The sequence below is a fragment of the Gymnogyps californianus genome, chromosome Z, assembly GCF_018139145.2.
Source record: "Gymnogyps californianus isolate 813 chromosome Z, ASM1813914v2, whole genome shotgun sequence".
NCBI lineage: Eukaryota > Metazoa > Chordata > Aves > Accipitriformes > Cathartidae > Gymnogyps > Gymnogyps californianus.
In genome coordinates, this window is record NC_059500.1 from 24,852,720 (window position 1) to 24,864,468 (window position 11,749).

Consider the following 11,749-nt stretch of genomic DNA (forward strand, 5'->3'; position numbering starts at 1 on the left):
CAAACGTGCAATGTAAAACAAGATTTGTCAATTACAACTGGTGGAGATCAGCAACCATTTTCCACTAGTAATGAAAATCTGTCAGGAGAATGATGATGGAAATAGTCACTTTATCAGAAGTATAAGGCCAGTCTGAGAGGGGAACAGGAGCAGCAGTGGAGGAGAAATTGAACACACAAAAAAAGGCAAAAATTCTGCTAGTATTATTACCATATCTTTTGACACCCATACATAAAACGTTCAAAATGTGTTTTGAAGAAGGTTTCTGTTATCTGTTTCTTTGTACTTTCCTGAGTCTGCTTGATGGTATCTACTTGCCCTCTTCTCTAAGCTCTTTGGGGTAGGGCCTGTGTTTTACTCTGTGTTTATGCGGAGAATAGGACACTAAAATTTCTCATTCACTGCCAAGATCCCTATCTACTCCAGCAAAAAAATCCTGTATAATTCTTTATTATTTTTTTATGGTTTATATTAATTTGCTGTAGAAATCCTGCACCTCAGGTATAGGATGCTATGGATCTCCTTTGCTTAGCTCTACTGTCTGAAAAACAAAAAAAAAAAGAAAAAAGCTTGTTGGAGAGAACTTGGGACAACTGATGAATTTCTGCTTGGGTATGTGAATGTGAGAATTACCATCACTGGTCTGTCGTTCCCCCAAGTCCATATGACATGGAGTCAAGACATATCTGTGCCTTGGTACCCATGCAGGGCAAACCTGAGATCTCCATTCTTTGTACCTTTCTAGTATTACTGGCACTTGATAAAATATTAAAATAAATTAAAACTTTCTAATCCCTTGGGGATGGTTGTAGTTTCTCAGGACAACTAAATACATCTCCATGCCCTTACTGCTAGGAATTTCAAAAAAACTAGATATAGCAGAGAACCCAAAATGAGACATCATCCCAGGAAACACTGTGATGAACAAGAATAATATATCTGTATCTAAGTAAAACAATGACATAGCCCATGTCCCTGAATCACCTAGTGATTCTCATTCACTTTGATAAGTGAAGTAATTTTGCCACAAATACTACAGTAGCAAAACAGCAATAATATATTAGACTTCTCTCACATTTAAATTACTGCTTGATGGGGTCCAACAGTGGGACCATTTTCCCAAATTAGGAAAGATGGATTGGTCCAATATTTTTTTCTAAATGATGAAACTAATGAATTAAGAGCTGCAGGAGTTCACAGTGGCTGAAAACATGGGTTTTTAAAGGCTGGAAAGGTGCATATGCTTTCTGCAGCTTAGCTAAACCTGCTGCTTCATAGGTAGATGCACAGGAATTCTGCTGTTCTTTTGCATGGGACTGAATTTGGCCTCAATTGGTGTCACAGTGAGTCGCCTTGCTGGACCTACTCCTTTTCCAGCAGTTTTTTTTCCCAGAAGGTATCTGAAGAGCGTTTTAAAATTCAGGCATTAATACTCCTCAGAACCAACAAGAGAGGTGCTACACCTTCTCCTGTAATGTAATAGGGCCCAGGTATATATTTAAGAAGGGAAAAAAAATCTTATTATTTCATAGCAGTGAATATATAATTAAAACTACACAAAATTACCTTTGTAATGTTCCCAGCTGTATTTTATTAGTAGGCCCTTAAGGATTTGATGAACAAAGCATTTTAATGCATTTCTTAGCCCTTAAAATGGGCTAACAGCTATCGGATATATTTCAGCCCAGTCCTCTTCTTTTTGTGTGAAATCCCTTGTCTGAAACCAAAAGCAGGAGCAGCAGCTCCTCCTGATTCCCATGCACTACATTATCATTGTGATGGTGATGATGATTTCCTGGTGTTTCACTGAGTGTGATGCAAATGAGACTGTACCCAAGATCACTCTGTCCTAATGTCTTAATCCATACCTTTTATTCAGCCCAAGCAGTGAATATCATGAGTCTCTTGAGAAAGAAGGGCATCCTCTGCATGATTAAGCAACAGATAGATGGCCAGCACATGCCAGAACACTAAACTATGACTCTTAGCTGTAGAGCAAACCTGAGGCATTAAGATTGTGCACGCATCCTTGCCCACAAAACATGTAACAAAGCAGCAGAAACCATTTGGGTTTTTTGCTATTTCACAAAAATCTTTTGGAGATTAATCTCACAGCAAGCAAATATGGGAACTGCAAAACTATTTAAAGTTCACTAGCCCTTCCTCAGAAAGGGAGTTTCTCAATACAGTGTTTTTATTTGAAATTATTGCTCCGTATTCATATTCTACGTTGTCACTTAAACACAACCTTTGCTTTTCATTAGTGTAATGAGACCATCTGTGCTCTGAGGACTAGTTATGTTACATGTACTTTCAATCTACACAATCTGTCTGTGATGGGTCAGGAGAAGCCTCTACACTGTGGAATACTTAGCTGGCAAAGCAGTGATAGCAGAACATTTCTTTTCTGGCCTTGCTCACTTCAGTGCTTGGGAGGGTAATCATTTAGCTATCTTTTTTATCATTGGATTTCTGAAACATCTCTCACCCTCTATCTGCAAATCTCTGGCACCCTGTCAACAGGCACATTATGTTTTATTTTACTTCTTAAGACCGAAACAGAAGTGAACTCTATGGCAACTAGATTTCCAAAGTCCCCTCCACTTGTAGTAACAGCAATCTCATTTTCGTTGCTACATGTTGATTATTTGGAAAAGGTGGAGAACTATACTAATGTTTTCTTTATGTTATTTAATAGCTTAGAAATTTTACTTTAGCTTTACTGACTTGCAAAAGAATTTATACTGAACCCATTAAAACATTTATAGCACGTTTAGTTTCACTTTTTTCTTTTTACGTTTTCTTGCATGAGGTTTGATTGTACTAAATAGCAGTGTACTGCTCATTGTACTAAATAGCAGTGTACTTTTGGAAGCTCTAATCTTTGATTTGGTTTGCATAAACCCAAGCAGTATGAATCACAGAGCTGCATAATTTATATTGGCTTCTTTTGTTTCTAAAAGCATGCGGGAAGTATTACATTTTGGGTGGTTTTCATTTACTAACCCTGACTAAAGCCATTCAATTAACTTCTGTGTCAGAGCTCAAGTAGCCATGTATATTTTAGTGATGTTCATATTGCCTCCAAGTAAGTATATTGTGTGAACAGCTCTAGTAACCTAACATTTTGGAATATATTTTATACCGGGATGCATGTTTCTGTGCTCCCTCATATGTCCTAAAATACACACATGATAGATTAGAGATTTCTTGGGCTAAAACAGACACTGAAAAACACTCCCTTAAAGTTTCAGGAATATACCATATATTTCATATAATACTGGGCTACTCAATTTACTTTAGAGTAGGGTAGGGTTCTTTTTGTAGTTCTTCATTGGATATTTTAAAAACAATATATCTTCTACCAGCTGTGTTCTTTTACTAGCAGTAGATCTTAGAAGTTTGGGACTGCACTGGGAAAACACAGCGCTAATGCAAGTGTGGAGGGGTTTTGTGGGTACCAATTAAATAACCATGGAATCCAATGTAAATTCTGGTCCGTGAAATAGGAAGAATGAAAATCAGTTATCAAGAGCTTAGTTACTATAATGTAGATGTTCAGATTCATTAATGATTCTATGAAGAGATCAGCCATTCATTGCTTGATAAGGGGTTTACATCGTATCTTTGGATTTCCCAAGTTTTTCTCTGATGTTTTATACATGTCAGAAATCAGAGGAAAAGTGAACCTGTTCTTTCCTTTTACGTACATTTGCTTGACATTGTTCTGTTGTTTGATGAACATACATTCTGCTTATCTTTGAAAGTGTCACTGTGTACATTAATGCCATTTCAGAAGTGGTGACCTAAGTCTTGCATTTAAAGTTTCCCTTTCCTTTCACACTTACGAGTGACTTGCTCATGTAAGTAAGTGAGGAAATTAATAGAATTGATTTAACTTAGGTATGATCTATGGCAGACACTAGGCCATGTTATGCGGTCCACTGTAAGGCACTCTGAGAACACTTTGAAATTTCTTGCGTATTTGATGTGTGGTCTTCTCTTGAAAAAAACACTGTCAAACAGACAAAAGTGAATGACAGTTTTTTGATGTGGTAAAAACAGTTTTTCCACTTTGATTTCAATACATTTGTTGAACAGCATACATGACTGGTAGGATTGTGACACTGCAGTTCACTCAGACAATATCTGAAATACAATTTACTGGTGTTCTTGAGTATACTGTAATCTGTGTGGTTTCAGAAAAAAATCTATATTTGTATTGATATGACTTTATAACTTTATTATATCAGTATTGATGTAACACTGTAGCAGTAGTCTGTAGCATTTTCCAACTACTGATGTGCAGCCTGATTAGATTTGTGTATTGTCTGAAGCTTGGTAGATACAGATCTGTACTATATAGAAAGACAATTACATGTCTGTCTGAACTAATGTGTGAGATTATATAAGTGCGTTCTATGCTCTTTATAAGCTGTCAAAGTAAATATCAAAACAAAACAAGTGTGGTTTACCAAGTTATTATATGCCAGCATGTTCTATGCAGCTATGTAAAGGAAAAATGTCCTCATTTTTTCCCCTTCTAATGAATGTTGGTTTTGATTAAACATTCTAGCAAAATATGGTAAAATATCCTTTAAAAAGCATGCAACTGTTTTTCTAGGCTGATGCAGAAAGGATTATGACTGTGTACGTGGAGTCTAATATTAATTGACCTTAGTGGGAATCTGGTAGTTAGAAAACATCTTTGGAGTATAACACTTTTTTAAAGGCTTGTTTTAAGTGGACATGAAAGTGAATGTAAGTGACCATGAAAGCTCACGTTGACCATGAATTAAAACAGAGGAAAGATTAGGAGAAAATATTGGCAGTTGGCAAGCATGTACAGTTCAGTTTCTACTGGTCTGAGTGTTCATCATCCCTCTGTATCTGTACATTATTCTGAATAATATAAAGAAAAAGGTGAGACAAAGAGTGAAAGAAGGCATGTATTGGGTTGGCGTGGCAAGGTTTTGGTAGTGGGGGGACTGCAGGGGTTGCTTCTGTGAGAAGCTGCTAGAAGCTTCCCCTATGTCCAATAGAGCCAATGCCAGCCAACTCCAAGTCCAACCTGCCGCTGGTGAAGGCCGAGCTTGTTGGCGACGGTGGTAGCACCTCTGGAATAACATTACAACAGCAACTGGAAGAGAGGAGTGAGAAGATGTGAGAGAAACAACTCCGCAGACACCAAGGTCAGTGAAGAAGGAGGGGGAGGAGGTGCTCCAGGCACCGGAGCAGAGATTCCCCTGCAGCCCGTGGTGAAGACCATGGTGAGGTAGACTGTCCCCCTGCAGCCCATGGAGGTTAACGGGGGAGCAGATATCTGCCCTGCAGCCCACGGAGGACCCCACGCTGGAACAGGCGGATGCCCAAAGGAGGCTGTGACCCTGTGGGAAGCTTGTGCTGGAGCAGGCTCCTGGCAGGACCTGTGGCCCCGTGGAGAGAGGAGCCCACGCTGGAGCAGGTTTGCTGGCAGGACTTGTGACCCTGCGGGGGACCCACACTGGAGCAGTCTGTTCCTGAAGGACTGCACCCCGTGGAAAGGACCCACGCTGGAGCAGTTCATGAAGAACTGCAGCCTGTGGGAAGGACTCACATTGGAGAAGTTTGTGGAGGACTGTCTCCCATGGCAGGGACCCCACGCTGGAGCAGGCAAAGAGTGTGAGGAGTCCTCCCCCTGAGGAGGAAGGAGCAGCAGAAATAACGTGTGATGAACTGACCGCAACCCCCATTCCCCATCTCCCTGTGCCGCTCAGGGGGAGGAGGTAGAGAATCTGGGAGTGAAGTTGAGCCTGGGAAGAAGGGAGGCGTTGTGGAAGGTGTTTTTAAGATTTGGTTTTATTTCTCATTATCCTACTCTAATTTGACTAGTAATAAATTAAATTAATTTTTTTCCCCAAGTCGAGTCTGTTTTGCCCATGAAGGTAATTGCTGAGTGATCTCCTTGTCTTTATCTTGACCCACGAGACTTTTGTTATATTTTCTCTCCCCTCTCCAGCTGAGGAGGGAGAGTGACAGAGTGGCTTTGGTGGGCACCTGGCATCCAGCCAGGGTCAACCCACCACAAGGCATAGAGAATGGAAGAAGAGGAAAGGTGTAAAAAGACTGCATTGTATATGAAAAATATTTAAAGCTCCATTCTTTTTCCAAGAATGAATGTGGTTTGAGGGGCTCATATCTTTCTATTTCTTGTGTATCTTAGGTACTGCAACGCAGTCAGAGGTGCTCTCTGCTTGCACTAGTCAAAGCATCCTCAGGCTTGTTCAGCGACTGTTCACATCTATAATTTAGGCTGAGGACTTGTTTGGCCTCTGTGATTTCACAGGGAAGGGCAAAAAAGTTTTGTTAAGCCATAAAACCACCTGTTGTAGCTGAAACACTGTTCTGGCATGGTCACAGCTGGGTTACTGAGGTGTAGGGAAACATTTGCTTTGTTTTGTTCTGTCAGGCAGGGTCCTATTTCACATCCTTCCTTTGTTGCTGTGCCTTCCCCCTATGTCTCAGTTAAACCTGTCTCTCATTACATCCCTTTGTCAAAAAAGGCAACCAAGGATCAGTAGTGAGGTGAGGGGAAACATGAAACTTTCTCTGGATCTCTGCACCATTTCATCTGCTTGACTGACACTCTGCTCCCCGTATGTAGCCTTTGACCTACAAACTTGAAGGAGTTTCCTATCCCTTGAAATAAATGAAAGAATTCCATAAGGGGTTTGGGTTTTTTTTCATCCCTGTTGATGGCTATTTTGATAGACTATTCTCTGTGAACTTTGTTGGGCAAACTTCATTTTCTACCAGGTTGTCACAAATGTTTTATGTCAACAACCAACAAAGTGGTTCTTCATAAAACAGCACAAATGAATACATATGCTTGATGTTCCTTCTGTATGAGTCATTCGTAAAAGCCTGGGCAATAATTATAATAGGAATGGATGGATAGTGGCAGATACAAAATGTGAAGAACAAGTTTAGGAGGAAGAGAGTCTGTTAAACTGCCAGGCACACTGAAATAAAAAGAACCCTACCCATGTAACTGGAAAATGAAACAAGAAACAAGATTGTCTTTCAAAGGCCTATAGTGGTAGCACATTTATTGTTAATTAAATATTTCAACGTCGAAGCCAAAGGATCTGTTTTCATGAAATTGGAACAGACATGTGTCATTATTTCTGCCTGTTAAGAAGACAGCTTTGTTAAGTTTAGATTCACACAATTCACAATGGACTTCATGGTGTCTAGAAAACACAAGACAAGTGAACCAGATCTTGATTTCTAAAGTGATTAATCTATTATTATTATTAGGTCCTAGGTATGGTGTTTGATGAGATCATAACTCCCTGCATGTTTAAATCATGTGTGGACCTGTCAGGATTTACAGGCTTTGGCAGTATGTTGAATAACATAGTACTATATACTTAGTGTGGGGCAAGTCTGAGAAGATCAGAGTCTTGATTTGATTTAGAATTCACATCTTGAAACTCATTTAGGGTGAGATTAAACTGGGAGGTTGTCACACAGCTGGGCAAATAATTATGTATGATTAAACCGATTGACAAAACCTCTTTTGTTTGCTGATTGCCCCTATGCAGCTTATATTTTTCACATTTATTCATACAGTAAAATATTAGAATATATTTTGTTGGAAGGGATGTCCAAAAATCATCTAGTTCAACCTCCTGCTCAAGTCTGGGCCCATTATACCTAGCTGCCTTGGGCTTTGCCAAGCCAAGTTTGAATATCTCCTAGGACTAAGATTTCACAGCCTCTTTGGGCCCCTGCTCCAGTGTTTGATTAGCCTCACTGTGATTAGTGTTAATTAGCCTCACCTCTAATATCTAATCAGAATTTCCTTTTTTGCAGCTTGTGACTGTTGCCTCCCATCCTTCCAATGTGCATCTCCAAGAGGTACCTGGCTCTTTTCTTCTCTATCTCCTCCCATTGGGTAGTTCCAGAGACCGATAAGGTCCCCTTTAGACTTCTCCTCTCCAAGCTAAAAATCTCAGTTCTCTCAGCTTCTCTTCCTACAGCAGGCAATCCAGCTCCATAAACATCTTTGTGGCCCTCCACTGGACTAGCTCTGGTAAGTCAATGTACTTCTCACGGTGGGGAGCGCAGAACTGTGCAGAGCACTCCAGATGTGGCCTCATCCATGCCAAATAGAGGGGAAAGATCACATCCTTCCACCCACTGGTTACACTCTTGCTAACGCAACACAGTATGTGGCCCGTATTGATATTGTCTGTAGAATAATTTGCACAACCAATATTAGTTTATTCTCCTTACTTGTGGCTGCTTCCCCTATCTTTGTGTCACAAAGGAGCTAAAATGAAAATGCAGATTGATGTTTATATATAAATGCCTACTGTGTAGCGGAGAAAGTGGCTTTCACCTCAGCCATTGTGCTGTAGACACAAGGGGTACAGTCAAAATCCATCCATTAATAGTATTTTGCCATTCACACTCTTTGTACCAGAAGGACTGCTGCCATGGTGTTACTCTAAACTGTCTTTCTGGCTAGGCACTCAGGCTTCATTTTCTTGTCACGGCAGAATAAACGATATTTCTCTTGTCAACATCTTTTCTTAATTACTACTGGCCAATGTACACTTTCATTGTTTTGTGCAGACTGTGGTTGCCCGCACTGGGAATGAGAGGAAATAGGGATAAAATTCTTAACATTTTAGTAGCTGAAGTGTCTCTTTCCAGAAGGCAGCTCAGTCACATCAGGGCTTTTATTTCACTACTACTTCATCCCACATTCCTGTCCTCAAGAGCAGAAAAAAATAATCAGCTCTATAAAGAACTATTTCCAATTAGAGCATTCCATGGCTGTTTTTGCATAGAGACTTGGATTACCTTAGGAAGTTTCCCACCTACTTGCATTCTGTTTGATTTGTCTTCTCATTTCTTTTCTTTTCTTTCCTTAACTCACTGCCTTAAATGGCTTTTACCACACTGGCTGCAAGTTTTTTGCGAAGTCCTTCACAAACTGTTAGTCTAAACCGAAGCTGTCCTATTCCAGCCCAACCCTGGCTGATGCATGCTGGACAAAAAATGTGTGTTGATTAAAATCTTGCTTAAAAGTCACAAAATCTTGAGTTATTTTGTTTTAAAGGACGCATGCATCTTCACACCAGAAAAATATAAGGAAAAAACCCCTCACCTCATTCAGAATGTATTGGAGTTGGCAGGCTTCTGTGTCTAGTGTTAACTTATGGCACTCAGTGCTAAAATGTAGCCCCTTGAAATCGTTATAATATATTAAAGCCACTGTCAGAGACTGAAGACATCAAACTAGAGCAAAAAATATATTGTCAACTCTTAAATTTTGTGTTGTAAAAAGAATTTCATTCTTCAGCAAGTTGACAGTAAAAATAGACAAAACCAATATTTTAAGATGTTGTGCCAAAGACAATGTGTGAAAGCCGACGAGTATCTTGCTTTAAGCTGTGAGTTATAGCTGCTCAGTCTTGAGGAGTGAGAAATGACATATTTCTTGAGGCCCTTAGGACGTGCAAGCTATACACTGCTCTTTTCTTGAATGACAATGTGGTCAAACTCTTCAGCCAGCAACATGTTTGTGTGGTTTTTATTTTTTCAGTTGTCTTTTATGTATGATATAAAGTTGCTGTTAATTTAAAAACTGTCACTCACAGAATGTGGGAAAGGAAGACCAACTGAGACAAGCACTCGACAACAGCTGAAATTGGTATCTTGAGACAGGTGATAATTTGGTACAGCTAATTATCATTTTTCCCATATGAAATAATGTCAGAAACATAATAAATTGTTTTTGCTTTGATAAGGCATATTTTAAAACCTGCAGTCAATGATAACTTTGTCATAAAACCCTGCTGCTTGTTTAAAAGAAAGAAAAGGACCAAACAAAAAATACCAGACAGAGACTCTGTGCATTTTCTTAGCCATGATTCATTCTTGACCTAGCCCTGACCTTGTCACTGATATTTAGAATTCATCCCTTGTATTAATGGTAAAGATCTGAGTTTGCTGAGCTGTCCAAATGATATAATTTGAACAGCTTGTTCTGGAGTTTTAAGGGAAGAGTAGGTATATACACATTTTTTAACAGCTCTTCCATGTATATTGTGTCTAATGGTATCTGGTTTTGTATGGGTTTGTGTTTAATATGTTTCTGAGTGTTATTGCTGCTCACCTCCCTCCCATATTCCCGAGGATATCTGGTGTCATGAGAGTGTGAGTACGTTTTCTGGACAACCAGGCTTCAGGGAGAGAGAATGGCTCAGTCCCTGCCACTTTATTCCTGGGGACGCTGGAATATGAGTCCCTCACTCTTATCTAGCAAGGTGCTCAGTTCCATATGACTTCAGGATCTTCATTATCTTTCCGCTTTTTACTGCTCAGATGAATTTGAATGAGTTTACACTCTGAAGTTAGTGGGTGGCAGACAGATGTCATGCATACAAACACCTAAAGAAATAATGCTTAGAAAGTTGTAACTTTATGACTGTGTGTTACAAACTTCACTTCCTGGTCCTTTCTTTCTTCTCTAGTATGTCCAGAATCCATAGAAACCTGCTCCAAACATCCTAGATTACCTGTTCAACTCTTCTGACTTAAATTTGCACTCCATTTGGCTAGAAATATTCACCTGTGTAAAATTATGCATGTATTTTAGTTTTTAAAGCATCAAGCCTCCTGGTAGAAAGATTCATTTATTCGTTGATGCAGTCCTTAAGTCCTCTGAATTCTCTCTGCTTTCTACAAATTCATGGAATTATTTGCTTAAAAATTCTAGGTCAACTGACTTGTTTTTCTCCATTTAAATTTCTACCAGCCTTGCTATAAATCATTCTGGATGATTGATTGATCAGTTTAGACTTTTATATCTGTGAGCTGTGCTTTTTCAGGGCTCTGTATTACTTGGAATTACTATAACTAAATAAAAAATGTTCATATCATTCTATATGAACAAAACAGTTCTATAACTTACCACTGCCAGTAAAAAAAAAAAAAAAACAATTTCGTGTTTCTGGCTTAACATCAGCTAAGCATCTCAGGTTATGTTATATTATGAGTAGCAGCAGAATGCTCACTTGTGTGCAAAAATTTATTTAATCGATGCTTGTCACAATTATCATAAGCTTTTGTCCTGGTTTCGGCTGGGATAGAGTTAATTTTCTTCTTAGTAGCTGGTATAGTGCTGTGTTTTGGATTTAGAGTGAGAATACTGTTGATAACACGCTGATGTTTTAGTTGTTGCTAAGTAGCGCTTACCTTAAGTCAAGGATTTTTTGGTTTCCCATGCTCTGCCAGCAAGCAGGTGTGCAAGAAGCTGGGAGGGAGCAGAGCCAGGACGGCTGGCCTGAACTAGCCAAAGGGGTATTCCATACCATGGAACGTCATGCCCCATTCCATACCATGGAACGTTATATGTGCTCGCTTCAGCAGCACATATACTAAAATTGGAACGATACAGAGAAGATTAGCATGGCCCCTGTGCAAGGATGACACGCAAATTCATGCAGCATTCCTTATAAGGGAGAAGCGGCTGCGTGGTGCTTAGTTGCTGGTTGGGATTAAACCACGACAGCTTTATACAGTCCTTTTACTCTAGGATTGTTTCTGCATTTGCTTGTGCTAACGTTCTAGCAATAAAAAGTGTTATGAGGAGTGTCTGTAACAGGTACTACACAGTAAAGGAATGCAACAATTATATCAAAGCCATTATTTTCTTCTGTAAACTAAGCTTCTTATGAACACACATCCTTTG

General features: G+C 39.5%; 1 non-coding gene across 1 annotated transcript; it reads left to right on the plus strand.

Annotated features, from left to right (window-relative positions):
* The first annotated feature begins 11,411 nt into the window (after positions 1 to 11,411).
* LOC127027887 (U6 spliceosomal RNA) lies at positions 11,412 to 11,518 on the plus strand. Its single transcript, XR_007767850.1, has one exon. It is a non-coding gene; the product is annotated as a U6 spliceosomal RNA (small nuclear RNA).
* The last annotated feature ends 231 nt before the right edge of the window (positions 11,519 to 11,749 follow it).